Here is a 20,261-nt window from a genome sequence, read left to right as displayed (position 1 = left end):
TCTAAGTTTTAGTATAACAGTGTACAGCTAAAAACTCGAAATAAAGATCGAATGATTTTTAGCTGACACAACCTAAACGAGAATAGAAGGTCTCGTCAATAGTAGTACAACGGTAAAAAGACAGACAAAAACGGACGTCGGATGAAGAAGTTATGAATTTTTTATGGATTTTCCTGTCCCGGTCAGTTAAAAATAGTAATATTAAAAAAAAATCAAAATTATCCGACGAAGTCTAAACGAAAGTCGTAGAGTATAATTATACCTACGCGTGCATATAAAGAACGTCAAAAATGGAGTTCATATGCAAAAGTTATGAATTTTAGAAGTTTTTGGCTCAAAAACCGAGAAAATATGGAAAACCGGGAAAATCGCATGGCTGACCTTTGGTCACGTCACCTCGCATGCGAGGCCTCCACCTGTTACCTTCTGATTCCCCGATGTCATCCGTGTCACATTCTGATTGGACCGCAGCCGAGGTCCAGTAAGCAGCCGACACCCTCGCAGAACCACACCCTCAGACACCCCTTGACACACGCCTTCTTCCCATTCGACCGAAGTTCGGCCCAATCCGAAGCCACCACCTCCGAGCCACCTGTCCGAACCTAAACTTCATTCCCTCGCTGCCTGTCCGACACGCGGCAACCTCCCCTTGCTTCGGATCTAAGGCTTCGACCTATATAACCCCTAAAGCCCCGGTATCTTTTCACTTCTCTCACTTCCACAAACTTATATACAACCCCTAAAGCCTTGGTATCTTATCTCAAACTCTAAGAAAGCCTCGACGCCCCGAGATTCCCGAGAAAAACAACCTCTCTCCAGTCGAAACTCTGCCCTATTAAAGCCGGTTTTTCACCAAATTAACTCCTTTCCAAGAAATGAAACGCTATCCAAATCACCACTTATCAAGTGAGTTCATACCCCCCGTATTTTCATAATTTTTACTGTTTTATGGGGGGAAATACAAGTATAACACAAGAACTTTGTGTTACAAATAAATGATTTCAAATCACGATAAAACGACTTGAAGGCATCAAAAATACTCCAAATATTGAACTCTTTTATAAACTTATATTTTTCCCAAAAGTTCATATTTGTATATATATCTATATATATATATATATATATATATATATATATATATATATATATATATATAAGATTTAAAAGGCTTAGGACTAATAACTCATTCTAGGTCCTTTTCCTTGTTTGGATGTCGACTTATAGTACGGGTTATTTGTCTGAATATCGTTTAAATTTTACTTATATATAAAATTGTATATGTATATAAATATAAAAGTTATTTCATCAGTTTAATTACCCTTTGTAACATGTTGAGCAAGGGGTTACATGCAAAAATAGTTAAATATCGATTCAGAAAGTACATATAAATTATAATAGGTATAATTTATTATATATAGAACAATAATTCATAATTCAAGTATACTAGAATACACAGTTTTACAAGAAACAAGAGTTTTGATTCAAAACAAATCAAGGGATTACAAATGTCAAATACATGTTCGGAATACTAATTCAAGAACATATTGTGAATCATTTATTTCAGAATGATTGGGTTTTCATGACTAATATACATGTAACGTTTATATGCTTTTTATGAGTCATTCAATTCAGGTTGTTTAATTTATTTAGACAACCAAGGTAAAGCCGTGACTTTATAACCAGAGTCTCCAATTAGGGGATCGAAACAAGTTGTGTGTAGATTTATATCAGGATTGACAACCCCGCACTCAGGCTGCTAGCTACAGTCAGGTATACACGCCAATGAGTGGCAATTGTTATCAACAGTTTAAACGTCCACGAAGCGTTTGTTTTCAGGCGATCATGTCTTAGTATGGTTATAATAACTCATTAAAAAGATATTAACAATACGTTAGTGTATAATCAACTAAACATAGGTACACCTTCAAAGTACCAGTTTACAATAGAATACAAACTACAATAGTACAATACAGTTATCAATAACAGCTGGTGGAACCAGACACACTCTCAGTTACAAGTTTTACATAAAGGAATACAAATACAAAACATGGATTTACAAATAGAACAGTTTTGTGAGAATAAAACTACTTTTCATATATAACAGAAAATATAAGATTTTTTGGAATAATTTACATATGCAAGATATAGAGACATCCTTTCAAACATAAATACTTATGTACTCACTCAACTTATTGTTGATACTCCCTTTTCAAATTACTTGTATTCTCAGGGAAATAATAAACAGGTACTCCCCGAGCTTTTTTGAGAAAATGGAGCTATATTGATTCATATATTCTTCTTTTGTATAACTATTTTGGTTTCAATATATACATTGATTGAACACATGTAAATACTTATACTATTTAAATACAATGGTTGTTTGTACTTTGATTACTATGATGCATGTGTTGTGATACTACAAATGAAGTCCTCCACCCCCGGACGTTTCCGCCATCTGGTTTGGTGGTGTGAAACATAAAATAAGCAACATAAATATGCATAAAATTTATATGTACATAAACATAACCAACTAATGACCATTTTTTGCTCACTTTGGTTACCACCTAACATTGCTAGTTACATGAAGAAAACTAGTTGTTGGAATTAGTCAACTCTCTCTCTTGCCCTTTCTCTCTCTCTCTCTCTCTCTCTCTCTTCCTTTCTCTCTCTTAGAACTGTCCATCACATGCTAGACAAGGGTGGTTGCTTGTTCGACTAGTCTTACACAAGACATGACTCTTACTTGTCATACCTTTGCATTTATTGGAAGTATTGCTTTTAAGACATGTGTGTGGGTATATAAAGGAACTTAAGGCTTTCAAATTTTGGTTTCTACTTCCCTTTGTTAGCCAAAACCGTAGGTTCTCTTATTCTCCCTCTCTTGCTCCCTTTTGAAGCTAGTTGCAAGTTTAAGTGGTGTAGAAGTGCTTCTCATTTGGTGCTTAATTGTGTTAAGCACTTAATGGATTAAGGAGTACTTATTACAATAAGGAAACTAGCATTGCATTGTGTCTTACTCTTAATGGTGGATACATTATAGAGAGACTCTATTATTGAGTTTTTGCTATCTTCATCAGCTCCTCAATTGGGATCAAATGCTCCAAAGGTTGTCTTCTTAACATCCTTGTGTTTTTATAATCTTTCTAATTCATGTAATTGGATCATCTTTGTGGTTTTGTTAAAATGATCATAAAATAAAATAGTTATTTTAAATTAATATTTTTTCCGCTTAAAATTGTTTAAAGAATATCGTTTTTTGCTTACCAAAACTCATCAGAATATTATCTATCAACATGAGCCATTGCATTCTTCTTCTATGAGCGTTATTGATCATGCTTCCATGAATGTGCGAAGTGGCCAAAAGTAGCAAATCATAAATGGAATAAGTTATACTTGGGTGTCAAGCCATTGATCATATATGTCATAGTATTATTTTTGGGCACCAGGGTCTCGATATTAGCAAGAAGTTCGGAGATACATTTTATTCGAGTGCATCAAAGAGAGATGGTATTGTCACGAAAGGAGATGTTGTGAAGTTCCTTGTCAAGTTGGATTAACTTAGTAACCTTGTTGACCGAATAGATATTTTTGAGGTTGAGCCAACAATAGAATTCTTCTTAAGAATCATCTAAAAAAGAGACTGTGATATGGTGCCATAGATCCAAAGTTTCACAATAAAGTCAATCTTTGTCTACTCTAGATCAACGGCGTTGGAAGTTTACACAACCATTGATATGACCAATAACAATAAAACTGATGTAGTGGTTTTCAAAAAACCAAAGGGCTTCCAGTCTAACGGTATCGGTATCAGGTGGTGCCCTCCCTCCTTGAGGTTGAGGATTCATGTCCCGTCGTGGACATAGGTGGATTTAGGTGTTAGTTTAGGAGTAGTTATATATTATATTTGCCGGTTAAAAAAATGGTTTTCAGAAAGCTCTTTCCAAGCATCATAGTTCAGATGCATGTGTCGCTTGTCATGGTTATTATCGGAGGAGGGCAACCATCGGCAGGAGTCTAGGGTCGGCTACGGGTGAGAAGGAGAAAGAGACACGTATGGTAGGCTAAGATTTTTATTATGATACCATAAACGATCCTACAATGAAAATTCCCATTGCGTTAACGGTTAACCACAATATAAGTATATAATTACAATGAGCTCGAATGACAATACATATCGGACTGAGATAGGCTGGGTATATACACAACATAACAAATTAACAATAACATATTAACATTAATGAACGCTATAAGAGTATAAATGATATGAAACATTGTGATGTTGGAATAACTATTTTTTATAGATGATTAGTTTTAAGTAGGTTTTTTGTTTTTTTATAAATATAAAATAAATATTTGAAGTACTATTACATTATATTGTGTATTCTTTTATAGTTTTAGTGTTTTATTTTTGCTTGAAAATGTTTTCAGAACTATTCAATGAACCACGTATTTCAAAAGTAGTTAATGAACCAGAACCACGTCAATATCGATGTGTTCATAGCCACAAACCCATGTGTTATACAATCAATTCAAAATGAAAGCAAACATGTTGGTTGAAGGCGATTTTTATCTAATTAAAACTTGTTTAAAAATAAATATCACTTGGACGTGTAAATTAGTTAGTTTGCTTAAAAATAGATATCTCATGGACCCATCAATTAATTCACAGTTTGAGAATTAGATAGAACTAAATGTATGATTGTCTTTTAATGAAGGGGCCAAACGTTAAATATTAGAGATAATCACAATTTCTATTTAATTAAAACTTGTTTAAAGATAGATATCAGTTGGACGTGTAAATTAGTTGGTTTGCTTAAAAATAGTTATCTCATGGACCCATCTATTTAGTTCACAATTTGAGAATTAGATAGAATTAAATGTATGGTTGTTTTTAAACGAAGGGACGAAAAGTGAAACATTACAATAATCACTAAAGCCATTGATATGTGGTTGAGATACTTTTAAAGTGGTTGAAGCCCACTGATATGTGGTTGCTGTTCGCTTTCCATTAAATTCGACATCTCACGTTTGGTTTTGCTATTTTGGTACTCCCCTAGTCCTCTTTGGGGTTTGGAGTCGGTGAATGGTGATGTATATTCTTTACTATTTTTGTTTTTATTTATTAAATCAAAATAAACGTTAGAATTAAGTGAAAGACTTAACAGAAAATTTTAATGGACATGCCTTTATATGAATAGAAGATAAATTAAAAGAAAACATAACAAAATATTTAATTTCTTTTAAGAGATTTTTCTTAAAAATTATTGGTTTTTTAAGAAATAGTGAAAGTCAGGTATTTAAATAAAAATATTTTTCTTTTATCTTTTTATTACAATTAGTAAAAAAGCCCGGGCATCGTCCCGTGTCGGATTTTTTTTATTATTTTGTTATATTTTTTATATTTTATACTTTTTTAACAGAAGGAATCAGAAAAGAGTAAGGTACTTTCGGTATGAAAGAACAAATGGTTGATCCCTTCTTTTAGAAAAAAAAAAAAAAAAAAAAAAAAAAAAAAAAAAAAAAACAATATGTAGCTACTAATAGCAACATACATGCATTAATCTACCTAGTGGATCATTTTCAACGATTATAAGGCAATAGTTTAACATCAATCTTCACAGGAGAGACATAAATTGCTTAAGTATAGCTAAGCTTAAGTAATTGTGAAAGGAAAAGAGTGAAACAGTAAAACATCAAAGATATCAAAATCTAAACAAAATATTTTTGAAAATATGATGACCTGATAACAAAAATATAAAAATTCTATCTCTTGAGAGAGATAACAACCCACAAAATTAAAAGTACAGTGTCATGATATGCTAAAAAGATAAAAATTCAGACATGCGGATGCAGCATGTATTCAACCATGTTTCAAAGGTTTTCAAAGTACAATGTTACAATATGCTAAATTTTCAAACTTAAAAGTAAAGAGTTGCTTGACAAAACCTGAATAAATTTTGATTGCATGCTGAAACGATACTTCATGAGCATAACCAACTTGATCATGAGGTTTCAATGACGTGCACTTGAGATCTAGAAAGAAAAAAAAGATATTGATATAGAAATAAAATTTAAGTTTCACATTTATATAATATCGGTTTCAAAATATCCATCCCTAAGCACATTTATCTCCACATTTATTATGATATGATTCAAGAAAATGGAGGACCTCATATGAAAAAATAGACTAAAGAACTCATCCACTTTTATCTGTATAAGGGCATCCACAAGCCATTGACCGCATCATCTATTAAACATATATACAACATCACCCATCACCCACAACCCATTAAACACTTATTCAATCCTAATCACCACTTTATCTCATCTATTGAACCATTTAATGATCATTCAACTCCTCCATTCAACCTTACTTCATGTGATCACCCACACTCCATTTAACTCTTATTCAATCCTAGTCATCACTCTATTCAACTCTTATACTACTTGCATTGTGGATGCTCTACGAGATAAAAGAAATTATAAGAATTTTTTATTAGCAGAAGTGAGAAATTGTATTTTTTTAATTATTCTTTTAAATAATGCTACCGGAAATGAAGATTTTGCAGCCAGTGTATAATCCTCAGGGACTGCAAAGACGATATATATATATATATATATATATATATATATATATATATATATATATATATATATATATATATATATATATATATATATATATATATATATTCAAGGATTTGAAGATTATTATAATATAATTTACTGGGAGAAATGTATAGTTTCTAAGGGGTTTAAATGCAAGAAATAGAAATATACTTTTATTTATTTGTTTATTTACATCCTACTTTCATTTATTCCTAGTAATATACTTTAATATGGAAGAAAATAAGAATTACTAAAAGAAAAATGTTATAGTAGAAGAAAATAAAAATGGGTCATTTACAAAAGACTAACCAATCAGTGCATGAGAATCCCTAACTTCCAATGCTAAATATTTCCCAGAAGACGAACAATAGTAGTTACAATCATAATGTATATTTAGATGAATATGAAATTGATGAAATATCATTATACTTTCATTGATTTATTTTATATATCATTCTACTTTCATATCTTCCTACTGTCACATATTAGGTTCCAATGTATAGAAAATTTTTCAAAAAACATTAACATCAAAAAAATAAGAAAACAAAATCCAAAACTCCCTTGAATTGTTTTAAATTACAGGAGAAAATTAATACCAAACAAAGAAAAAAGTCCAAAAGTTTTATGCAAAACTTTACCTTTGTATCCCTTTTCCAACAAAGAACCACATGGTCTTTACTATCATATTGGGAACCTTGGCATTTAGAAATAGGAGAGATACCGGCCTCGAATGTTTTCTCATTGTTAATCCGAAAAAAATGTGTATAACAAAAAAAACCAAAAGTTAGAAAAAAATTAGGGATTTAATAAATAATACAAAATGTAGACAAAAATCTCAACATTAGAAGACGTATTAGAAGAACCCAACATTCCACAAACAAAACGTTGATGTTTCTGGTGTTTATAGTTGCCACAAAGGAAAATTGGAATTGTATGTATACATATTTCAAGATGATTATGTCTAAACAAATTGAACATGATAAAAATGGAAAGATTATTAAAATATAGATGTGTTAACATAATTCAAGTTCCAAAAACCTTTTGAAAAAAAGTGACAGTTACCTTTTCTCTCACCCAAGTAAAGAATGCAGAAAGAAAAAAACACAACTCTTAATGAGAAATCGATCCCAAGATTTGCATACTTGAACAAAAATATACAAACTGTCAATTACAACTTCCTTGAATGAAAACATATAAGTATGAAACAGGAGAACCCAAATTAGTTGCATACATGTGTTTTATCCATTTGAGTTTAGGAATACCAAGTGAACGTTGATATGATTGGAGAACAAGAACAAGAAGATAGCGATGTGAGACTTTTTCGTTGACCAGTTGGGTAGCAATCAAGATACCCTAATAAAAGAAATAAAAGAAACAGTAAGTTTTGAATTTATTTACCAAAAATTGGTAAAACCTAACTTAAAAATAAATGAAATCAAACAAACTATAAACCAAAATTGAAGAATAGGGGCGAAGAAGGAATCTGTAACATTCGTAATTTATGGGTATGTTCTTTTTAACCCCTATTTGTGAATTCTTTTCATTATTGGTCCCTAGCCAAGTACGCTGGGTGCACTCTATGAGTACGTTGATCGTACTAGCTCGAAGAATGGACACGGAGACACCACGTACATTGGGCATACGTGGGGGTACGTTGAGCGTACGCTAAGTAGGGGAAACCCTAATTTTAGGGTTTGTGCCCTATTTAAACAACTTATGATGTATAGGGTGCATCTTATGGTTATCCTCCACTTTTTCAAACCCTAAGAACGAAAACCTAATCTTCATTGAGTGTTTGTGAACCTTTGTGTGATTTTTATGGTGTTTTGTGCCACTTGAAGGAAGTGAAGCTTGGTGAAGAGGCTTTGGTGGACTTGGAGCTTGAAGATCCAGGATCTTCATCAACTTTGAATGCTATTTGAGGTATAAAGCTCCTAACTTGATGGTTCCTTATGCTAGATCTAGTTTAGGGCTTTATTTGTGAAATTTTGGGTCCTTTAAGCCTTGTTATAGACTACGGACTACTCTAACAGCTTGGGATGATAGATCTAGGATATTTTGAGGTCCCTTATATATAAAAATGATAGCTTAATGGGTTTAGTTCAAACATGCAAGGTTGATGTTCCTCTTAATGAAGTTAAGATGCTAGAATTGGACTTTGGGGGTGTTTTTAGACATGCAAAGGCTTAAAGTCTTTGACTTTATGGTTTAGGACCTTAATATGATGTAAGTTTGAGGATTGGATGTTAATTTCTTAAGTGTTAAGACTTTTAATCAATAACTTGGAATCATGTTAGTAAGCGGGGCGTACTCTTGAGTACGCTAAGGGGATTGGGTGAGAGGCCCATCTCTGGATGAATCGCGTATGTAGGGCATACGAGCTTGGTACGCCAAGTGTACGATAATTAGTGGGCCGATGGAGTTGTGGGCTTGGTTTATTTGGGCTTTGTTTTGATTAGGCTTGGAACCTTAAATTCTATGGGTCATTTCTGGACTTTGGGTTATTGTTGGACATTGGGCCTTCTTGGATTGGGGCATACTGGGCTTTGGGTGCCATTTATGATTTTGGGCTTTTGGAGATATTGGGTTGGGCCTTGGCTATTAGGCCAAGTGAGGAAAAGGGTAAAATGGTCTTTTACTCTGGGAGTTAGACTGATGAATGAGATTCATAGCTTTGGTTTATGTCCCAACTTATTAATTAGGTTTTATTGGATTGGTTAGCGCGGGGATTTTTCGGATCGAAAGTCCGAGCTTTTATCTGAGATATTCGGCAGCTTGAGGTGAGTTTCCTTACTTTGTTTGGCAGGTCGAAGGCGCCAATGCTAGTTGTCTGTGTGACTCTTGCATATATTGTATGCGTTATGTATACCGGGCGGGTCCCGATGCCAAACGGGGCCTGATGAGTGTATTGCTTGTTATTTGTCTTAGTGATTATTGTATGTGTTTATGTGCCTATATGTATATCGGGCGGGGATCGATGCCACGGTGGAACTTGATGGATGTGATGAGGAGGGGACCATTACATGATATTGATAGGTCTATTCTGGGCGGGGCCCGATGGGTGTTAGGCATTGACCCATTGTATGTTAGATATGTATGGTATGTGGTGTTTTGGGGAACCCGCTAAGCTTCGTGCTTATGGTTTTTAGTTTGTGTTTCAGTTACTTCCGGATCGAAGGGGAAGAGCTCAGGATGAAAACAATACACATACCACATTATTTTGATTTTTATTTGACTCTGATGTAACTGGATGATTATTGATATACTCTGATTTTATTATGGTTTTTATGAAACGTTTTGGATGATGATTTTATTATTACAAAAATGAAATTTTTAGTCTTAAATTTTGGGATGTTACAGAATCATTGGTGAGTAGTTGCTTCAATCTACATAGTTATCCAAGCCATTAACAGGGACGATCTACGGTTCGATAGATGTTGTTGTTATTGATGGTCCCGATGATGGCTGGTGCGAAGCATTCGTTACGAAAGAAACCGGACAAACTTGTCGATTGAAGTTTCCATTGTCAAAAATACTGGGAAAAGTCATCGTTCGAAGCATCCAATGGTAATTTGACTGTAGAACAACCATTCCTAATATATAATGAGTATGCTGGAGGGACCAAAATTGCCAACCTTTAGAATCTATGTGGCCAAAGTCTGAAACTCAAAAAGATGATATGTGTAATAAGGGGCCAAAAGTGTAAGATTTGAAAACTTCTGTGACAAATGTCTAAAAGACAGGAAATATGCTATTTCTGAAGGCTTTGTGAATATATATATATATATATATATATATATATATATATATATATATATATATATATATATATATATATATATAAGTAATTTTCAAGTTTTAACAGTAGGTTTGTAAATTAGTTAAGTATATATATTTTTTCTTTGATTTTTTTTGTGTTTATTCACAAAATGCATTCAATTTATGAAATAATTTAAGTTAAATCATCTTAAACAATATTTTATGGTTCGTGAAAAAACTTTTCTTTCTAGCTTCCGAAGCATTTCATCATATACACATATATAAATCTATTGAAATCATCAGTGAATATAATGAAGTATTTTTCACTACTTCTGGTCATTGTCCTAAAATGTCCACATACATCAGTATGTATGAATCCTAATAAATTGGTAGCCCTATCACCGATCCCGATAAAAGGAGCATTCGTCATCTTGCCACATAGACAAGATACGCATACATTAAAATACCTAGAGCCCGTTTGTAGCACCTTGTTTCAGGTATGTTTTATTTGGAAATTGTTTTATGTTTTTTTCAAGTGTAAGGGAAGAACATTTTGACTAAACTCGTGATGTGTTTTTTGTGGTCACGACACAGTTTTGCCACGTTGGACACGACACGACCAAGTGATGTGCACGATGTGGAGCTGCTATTTTTCCAAAACCCTAATCTCAGGCTTTGGGCTCTATTTAAAGACAATAACTCTTAGGGCTTGTCTCTTTCACCATCCTCCACCCTTCAGAGATAAACCCTAGCCCCTACCCTTGTTTCCTTGAAGATTTTGGTGTGTTCTTGAGATTTAGTGCCACTGTAAGCGAAGTTGAAGAAGAAGAAGGTGTTTTTGGTGCTTGTGAAGCTAGATACAAAGTTGTTCCAACATTTGGTACAACCTTTTTGACCCTTGTAAGACTTTAAGTAATAAACTTTATTAATGTAGACTTCTAGATCTAGAATTTGGTGTGTTTTGGCCCATTTTATGATGTTTCCATGGAGCTTGGGGATAATCTAGGTCCAAAGATTGTATGAATTGTTTTTTAGACACATATTCGGTAATAGTAATGCACGCTCAAGCCCTCATTGAGCCATACATCAAATTTCTAACATTTTTGGAATTATTTAGATATAGGGTTTAGGAAACATTGCATGAGGCTTCCATACAGACAAAGTTGGAAACTTTATCCATCAAGATAATTATTAAAAGGGTTCAGGAAAATTTGAACCCTTAGTTTAGGGATTAAGATATTAAAATCAAAATTTGTTAAGACGGTACATCAAGGTCTTAGGCACGGTGCGTCTGACCTTTGAGTTTTTTACCAGTTTGCCTTTTGGTCAAAATCTGATGAACTCGTATGTTGGACTAAGGATTGGAATGCGTTTAAATTAGGTGGTTCATATAGTTGATTTCTTCAAGGATTCAAATGTGTGATCTTTAGCTCTCTTAGTTCAAGTGAATTTTCTCACTATAATATGCGTGTCATTATTGGATCTTTTGTGTGTAGGATGCTTGTGTAATGTCATCATAAGATTATATGATTAGTTAGACTAATGGAGTCTTACTTGATTGATAGTTATATGATGTGTGTGTATACACACACACACACACACACACACACACATATATATATATATATATATATATATATATATATATATATATATATATATATATATATATATATATATATATATATGCTTTTGTATGGGACGTTACAAGTCGGTATCAAAGCCTCAGTTTGAGAGATTTGGAATAACAAAAGTAAGTGTCCTAACTTAAACTAAGGCTTAAACAACTTTTATAAAACTTTTGAAAAAAGGAATTTTATAAAAGCAGAAAGATGTGATGTGTATAGTCAGTCGGAGCTCAAAAAGGCAAATGACTCCCAATATAACCCTATTTATTTATTTTAGTTAGGCGATTGATAGTTATGCATGCTAAAATATAGACTAAGGATTTGCTCAGGAATTGCATGTTAAATTTTTTGCTTATGAGAGATGCCTTTGTTTGAGAGTTATGCTTATGTTGATCCCTGATATGTTCGATAGACTTGATGACCATGTTTGATTATAAGTACACAACAGCTAGTGGAGTTGGGCAACCCAGGGCAAGGACTATCACATATTGATATTTTTCTGCTTGTCAATCTCTTATGTCTGAGAGTGGGAGGCACCGGACTGTTAACATGCATTGTATTGCTGAAGTTGAGGGAGCCTTTTGTACTTGTTTACGCTAGGAGGAGGTCAAGGTCAGGTTTGCGGTGAACCTTCTATACCATACAACGAAGGATTGGTGGGGTTTGGTGATTCAACATTCTCCACAACTGATTTGGATGCTTTGACATGGGAGCAATTCACTACCATATGTAGGGAGGAGTATGTTCCTCCGATTGAGATGGAGTGTTTTGGCTCAAGAGTACATGGCTATCAAATAGACCACTAAGATGGTGACACATATCTCTAACATGTTTATAGAGAGGTGATTGTTATGCCCTAAGTAAGTAGATACTGAGAAGATGAAGATGTCTTTGTATTTTGACATGTTGAGGACAGAGGTTCATGAGTTCATTCTTGCTTATAGGTTCCCTACACTTAGCTACACGGTGGCCACATCCAGATCGAGGGAGTTGGAGTTAGAGACCCAACAAAGGAAGTGGAAGTCGGTGCACAAGGGTTCATGTTGTGTGATTGTGTGCTATAAGTGTGGACATGAGGGTCATTGCATCTTGGAATGTAAGCAGGAGGCCAAGGTGTATTATTATTATTATTAGGTTGGCGAAGGGAGCGGTGCATAGGCCTGGTAACTGTGCTGTGTTCGGGTTGGCGTGTCGCGGGTTGACAGGTTGGTGGGTCAAAATATGCCAACCCAAACACGACCCATTTAAATATGCAGGTCACGGGTTGGTGGGTTTGGAACATAAACCCATATATGACCCGCCAACCCATTTATTTATACGGGTTCACAGATTGGTGGGTCCGTGGATCAGATTCCATAAATAAAATTGACAATTAAACATGAATAAATTATTGATGGTTGATGCAAACGTATCCGAATTTTAGACACTTACGTCTTATGAAAATTAAAAACATTCATAGAAACATGTTCAAACTAAACATTAATACAAACATAGATAATTCAAGTGTTAGAGTAATAGCCATAATTCCCATTTTTTTCTCCCTAAAAACAAAGTCAATTCTCTAACACCATTTTGATACCTGATTTCGATCATAGAGTAACAGAGGGGAGAATGGGATTGTGGGAGACTGGGAGACTGGAAGTCTGGAAGAGGGAGATACGCTCATACACAATTTGATTTTAAGATTATTATTTAGGGGAAATGGGCAAATGGTTACAGACTTAGCCTTACAGGTTACGACTTACGACCTTAGGCCATCCACCACGAGTCAAAATGTGAAAACAGTCAAATGGTATATGAATCAATGGTATATATATTATATAATACTTATTAAATATTAATACTTGATACATAAATACATTTAAAAGTAAAATAATTTTTTTATTAAAAATATAAATGGGTTGGTGGGTCAACCCGTTTATTTTTTGAGAAACTCATATATGACCCGTTTAATAAACGGGTTGGCAGGTTGGCGGGTTGAAAAACTCAACCCAAACCCATTTATTTGGTGTCGTGTCACGGGTCGGGTTGCGGGTCATGTCGAGAATTTCCAGCCCTAGCGGTGCATGATCCAACACTTGTGATATTGAGGCGAGGGCCAAGGACAGAGCTTTCCAACTCATAAAAAAAGTGGTGAGGACAGCGTCATATGTGGTCATCAGTGTAACACCCACGTTTCCTGCTAGATTAGTCATAGTCTGTAATCACTTTGTCCAACTATTGTAACCTTTATATGAATAAATAAGAAAGGGTTATTCATTTATTTATGTGCATATGTGTTTTATACGATATTTTATGCAAAATTTATAAGTATTTAATAATATAATAAAGAAGATTAAAGTATGCGTCAAAAATAAAAGATTATTTAGGACAAATAATCTTAACCTAGTTGTAGTATACTTAATAAGGATTCTGAAGATATAAGAAACGTTCAAATCCGACTTAGAACGAAGAAATTATGTTTCTTCAAAGTTCCGCAATTAAACCGGCAAGGCTCTGCATATCGTAAAAAGTCAATTTTTAATAAATTACTTTTTAGGCTAAGTGATCTAAAAGAAAGTCATAGAAGTTGTAAAACCAAGAGCGTGCATACAGAAAACCTCTAAATCGGACTTCATTAAGGGAAGTTATGATTTTTTTAAGATTCAGTTTAGCAATGTGCGCACCAAAATTGAAATTTTGATCGATTGATTGTTAACCTAAACAATATAAACGAGAATTGAAGATCTCGTGAATATGAGTCCGTTGATCTAAGGAACATCAAGAATGGAGTCTGTATGTAGGAGTTATGATTTCCACAATGATTTATAACAGCCTAAGCCTATCAAAAATATAAAATTTTGAAGGAGTGAGAATTAGGTGTTAGGATCTAGAGTAAAGTTGTAGATCTCATAAAGAGATTTCTGGGGATATAAAGAACGTCAAAAATGGAGTTCGTTTGAAGAAATTACACCATTTTGAAAATTTAGGAAATCACGTGCGCGAAGCGTGCAACACGCATGATAACATGGCACCACTAGAGAGCGCCACATAGCATGGTCGGGAGTTGCCTTCCTTTGAGAGACACTTCAATGTGGCTCCATTAAAGCTCGACACGTGGCTCCATAGGAATGTGACATGTATCACATTCTAAAAGGAGGTGTAGGAACCCATTTCTATAACGAACGGTGAATGCTGAAGACAAATATCTCGAGATTAGTCATGTTTTTGGAAGTATGAACACGAAGAACATATTATGAGTTCATAAGAAAAGACTAAGAACAAGAGAGATAAAATATATTGCATGAGGCATGAAGAACATGGTGGGAGAGAAACTCTCCCTAGGTGGGGAGAACCCACCACTTTCTCTCTCTAGAATTACATTGTAAGAAAAGTGTAACTCTAACTAAGAAAAGGATTAGCTAGCTTAAAAAAAAATAAATGACCAACTCTCCCTTTATATAGGAGGGAGAGTATTTACACCAACAATACAAAATAAAGGGAAAATACAACCTAATTATCACTCATTATTTGTGAAGCATTTACATGCACCAACATTCTCTCCATAAATGCTTACAAATGATGAGAGATACAATAAGTGATACAAGGCTATAATACAGTAATCCTACAAGCAAGTGTGGTAATAAAATGAACTCAAGTGCTGAAATGTCTCTGAAACTCTGAAGTGTCTGTGAAGTCTGAGACTGGTCATGAATCTCTAACAATGAAGGTCTTCGGCTTCAAAGCACAACCAATGAAGCATAAAAAAAATAAGATCCAAATCTTCAAACCAGTCATAATCACCCGAAGAAGGAGGTAACCATGAGCAAGTAGAAGATCCAATAAAAGAAACACTTAGGCTTCAAAAGTCTGAAAACCATCTTGAGTTCTCAAATCATAATACACCAAAAATCTTCAAAAAATAACCTGCTAAAAATGTGAAGCATCCATAAAATGTAGTCCGGATAAAAATAATGTGAGTCCAAAAGCATGGTCCAGCGATGCAAAAAATTTGATCCAAGGATCAAAATTAAGTGTCACGTCACATCGCCAAAATAATCTTCATTTTCAACATATCACAAATCCAAACTCGTGAAACCATAAGAACTAAATCAGATGCGAACAAAAAATCATCCTGTGGTAGAGTCCGAATAATAAATAATCTGAATCGGAAAACATCGAGTAATGCCAAAAATTTGATCCGTGAAGACCAAAAATAAGTGCCACATTGCATCACTAAATAAATAATCGTCTTCAGAAGTCTTCAAAATCCAAACTCAAACAATAATAACCAAATCCGGGTGATATTCTCTCCCTATTTTTGATAACCAATGACCGGATATCAAAAATCAACAAATCATCGGATGGAGAGTGTCGGATACCAAGAGCTAAGAGAAGCTCTCCCTAGATGTATGAAGGGTCTCGATAAGAAACGAGAAAGAGTAAAATAAATACTCTTGCAGTCATGAGGAGGCGGGTGACATAGTTGCTGAAGCTGTGCTGAGAAAATCTGTTGTGTCAAAAATAATATCCAAATATCCAAACTATTGTGCCGAAACACTAGAAGTGGTCTTCAATAGAGAATAAAGTCCACATGCTCAAGATACATGATTCGTCAACCAAAAATCAAGAGCGCCAAGTCATAATATCCCATAAAGTGAAGAATGTGAAACAACTTTGTTGATCAATCGTCGTTGCGGTGCAAACATCACAAAAAGATAATATGAAGTCCGACTGCGGTAGGAGTATTCTTCCAATAATAGTAACCGAAATGAAATGAATAACCAATGTGACAATCCATGGGTAGGTTGTGGCAAAAATTGGTGTTAAATAAAAAAATTGGTTTTAATAAAAAAAATTGGTTATAATAATAAAAAAAATGCTAAATAAAAAAAATTGGTGTTAAAAAAATTGGCTAAATAATAAAAAGATTGGCTGAAAAAAAAATAAATTAATTAACAAAATAATGTAGAAAAAAGCTGAATTAAAAAAAAATCTAGAAAAAAGAGGGTTTAAAAAAAAGGAAGGGAGAAAAAAAAAGGTGGGGGAGGAGGAAGAAGGAAGGAGAAGGAAGAAGGAGGGGGAGGAGGGGAGGAAGGAAGGAGGGGCTGAAAGGGAGGGGGCTGAAGGGGGCGCTGGAGAGAGGAGGTTGCGGGTCGGAGGTTTTGTGGATCAGAGGGGAAGGTGGAGGAGTGGGTTCAGATGAGAGGGGGTGAGGCGGGTGAGTTCTGGCTTCGGTAGGGAGTGGTGGTTGTGTTAGGAGATGATTGCGGACGAAGTGGGTGCGGTGGAAGGGAGTCTTGGGTGTGGATGGGGCTAAGTTGATTGCGATAGGCGAGGAGGCAAGAGGAAGCGAGTTGCGGTCCGAGATGGAGAAAGACGCCTGCGGTCCGAACTGAACTGCAGTGGAGCGCCTACGGTGCGAGGACCTCAGTCCGAGAAGAAGGACTTCAGTCAGCAGAGGCAGGTACTGCAACTGCGGTCAATAGGTAATGAATAGGTTTCGGTCTCTCGGTTGCGGACCAAGAGGCTGCGGATCAAGGCTTCAGGTCAAGGGCTAAGAAGGGCTGCTGAGAGGCTTCTCAGGGGACTCCGGTAGGCAGTGTTTGGATGCGGTTTGGGGTTCCGGAAAGGGCTGAACAGGGGACGAAAAATGCTATTTTTTCATGAAAAATGGTACCGCAAAGGCCATTTATTCATATTTTATTGAGAGAAATATTTTATAAAGCATTTAAGTCAACAAGTGGGTCTTGGGAGGCAAAAGGAAGAGTATACAGGGGGTTTTTAGGGGACAAAAGGTGATGGGATTTGTCATAGCCACATGGTTTTTTCTTGGGAAGGTAAATATGAGTGAATTACTCTTTACCCAAAATAGCAAAAAGGACAAAGTGATTTTCACAAACACAATTTACGTCCAAATTTCTTCACATTAAAGATTTACATCAAGAAAATGAGGAATAAAGAACTTCATACCTCAAGGAGATTTCCATGCTGCTGGGTAAAAAAAAGAGCACCACTTCAAGGAAAATAAGCCCATTAATTGTGTCTTCTCATCCAAGAATAAGAGAACTCCCTGGAACAAATTCTTCAACAATTTGGAGACCACAAAATTAATTTCTTCATTTCTTCAACAGCAAAAGTAATAAACTTTTAAGAACATCATTTTCCAGCAGAGAATAGAACGAGCAACAGCAACAACAATTTATTTTACTAAGATAGAATCACCCATAATATAGAACTAAGAACGAACTTCATAAAAAAATTCCAGTTTGAAACCCGAAAATTTTTTCTTGCAGAAACACGGAAAAATCACAAGATAATCATCGAATGAGAGTCGTTCCCTTGAACTAATCGTGAGATCTTCAAGGTACGACTCTGATACCAACTGTAGGAACCCATTTTTATAACGAACGGTGAATGCGGAAGAAAGATATCTCGAGATTAGTCGTGTTTTTGGAAGTATGAACACGAAGAATATATTATGAGTTCATAAGAAAAGACTAAGAACAAGAGAGATAAAATATATTACATGAGGCATGAAGAACATGGTGGGAGAGAAACTCTCCCTAGGTCGGGAGAACCCACCACTTTCTCTCTCTAGAATTACATTGTAAGAAAAGTGTAACTCTAACTAAGAAAAGGATTAGCTAGCTTAAGAAAAATAAATGACCAACTCTCCCTTTATATAGGAGGGAGAGTATTTACACCAACAATACAAAATAAAGGGAAAATACAACCTAATTATCACTCATTATTTGTGGAGCATTTACATGCACCAACATTCTCTCCCTAAATGCTTACAAATGATGAGAGATACAATAAGTGATACAACCTAATTATCACTCATTATTTGTGGAGCATTTACATGCACCAACAGGAGGTGAGATGGAGAAACTAGATCGCGTCACGTGGCAGAAGGCACATGGAGCCAGCAAACCCCTTAAGCGCGGCACGCGCTTATGCCATGCACGGAGTGCTTTTGAAAAGCCTATATATGCCTCATTTTCGTATAATCTCCTCACATCCAACCCCTAGAAATTTTCTCTCTCAATTTTCCCTTCTATATACCCTTTTTACTTTAGTTTTTGGCCTATGGCGAAGCCTTGCGACACCTCTGAATGCTCTACTAGTTGTAACCTTCAAGTAGAAGTTCCCGAGTCAGTATTCTGCCCGCTTAGTTCCTGGTTTTCATCGAGAGCACTCTATAAGTGAGCTACACTTACTCTGCTCCCATGTAATTTATGATTATAGTTATAAGTCGTTACTAGGAACTTATAATTAAGATTTATCAATGATTCCAAGTCATTAAACTGATTGATCTACTTACATGAAATGTGAGTAGAAGGGCCACATCGACTTGGTTGTTGGATTTCAGGAAGACTATATGCCGAAATGGTCCTGCCTCCCGATTGTCCAGCCTGGCTGATCCTTACTTGATATATCTTAAGATAGAATTTGGATTGTTGAGGAATCTAAACCCTTAGGATAATAGTTCCATGAAGTATGAAATTAGACTAAGACTTAGCATTATGTACATCTAGCTCTTTCGAAAAAGGTGTAAGACGAAGCTCTGCCTGATTCATCAATAACTAGACATTTTGTCAGGTGAGTGCATAGTCACTATCAAGTACATAACTTTAATAAAAAATATTTATATTATGTATTAGATGTATCATCTGCATTATGTGTTAATGATATAAAGTATGATAATATTGCCTATAACTATATTGGACATAGATTGCGTTTAGTATAAGCATGGATTAGTTATAATAAGACTTGTGAAAGGTGTTTAGTTCCCAATAAGTTGGATATTCAATAGGTCTCATTCTTGGGTAGAGTGTGAGATCAAATAGTGGAGTGTCGTATCCTTCCTCTTTTTTGGATGACCAGAAATGGTGTTCAAATTAGACGACTGATATGTATGTCTGGGTCATCGACCATAGTAGATGACAAAACTTGACTATTTTAGGCAGGCTAGTGAATTATGTTGCCAACATGGACTTATAACCCATGGACGTAGATAAAATAAGATACCATATTTATCAAATCTCTGACCATTGGTTGCCTTATATATGACTTACACTGACCAAGGACTCCACTAGCTATGTAGTCAAACAGATTATCAGACAATTCATCAAGTAAGGTGATTTTTCCAGATGCTTGTCGAACTAGGATCTTAGAGGATCAGCTAGGTGAGGTAGTTGGTCTTAGGTCAGATTACACACACACACACACACACACACACACACATATATATATATATATATATATATATATATATATATA

The sequence above is a fragment of the Lactuca sativa genome, chromosome 5 (genome assembly GCF_002870075.4).
Source record: "Lactuca sativa cultivar Salinas chromosome 5, Lsat_Salinas_v11, whole genome shotgun sequence".
NCBI lineage: Eukaryota > Viridiplantae > Streptophyta > Magnoliopsida > Asterales > Asteraceae > Lactuca > Lactuca sativa.
The sequence above is the reverse complement of the archived record's forward strand: the minus strand, read 5'-3'. Positions refer to the sequence as shown.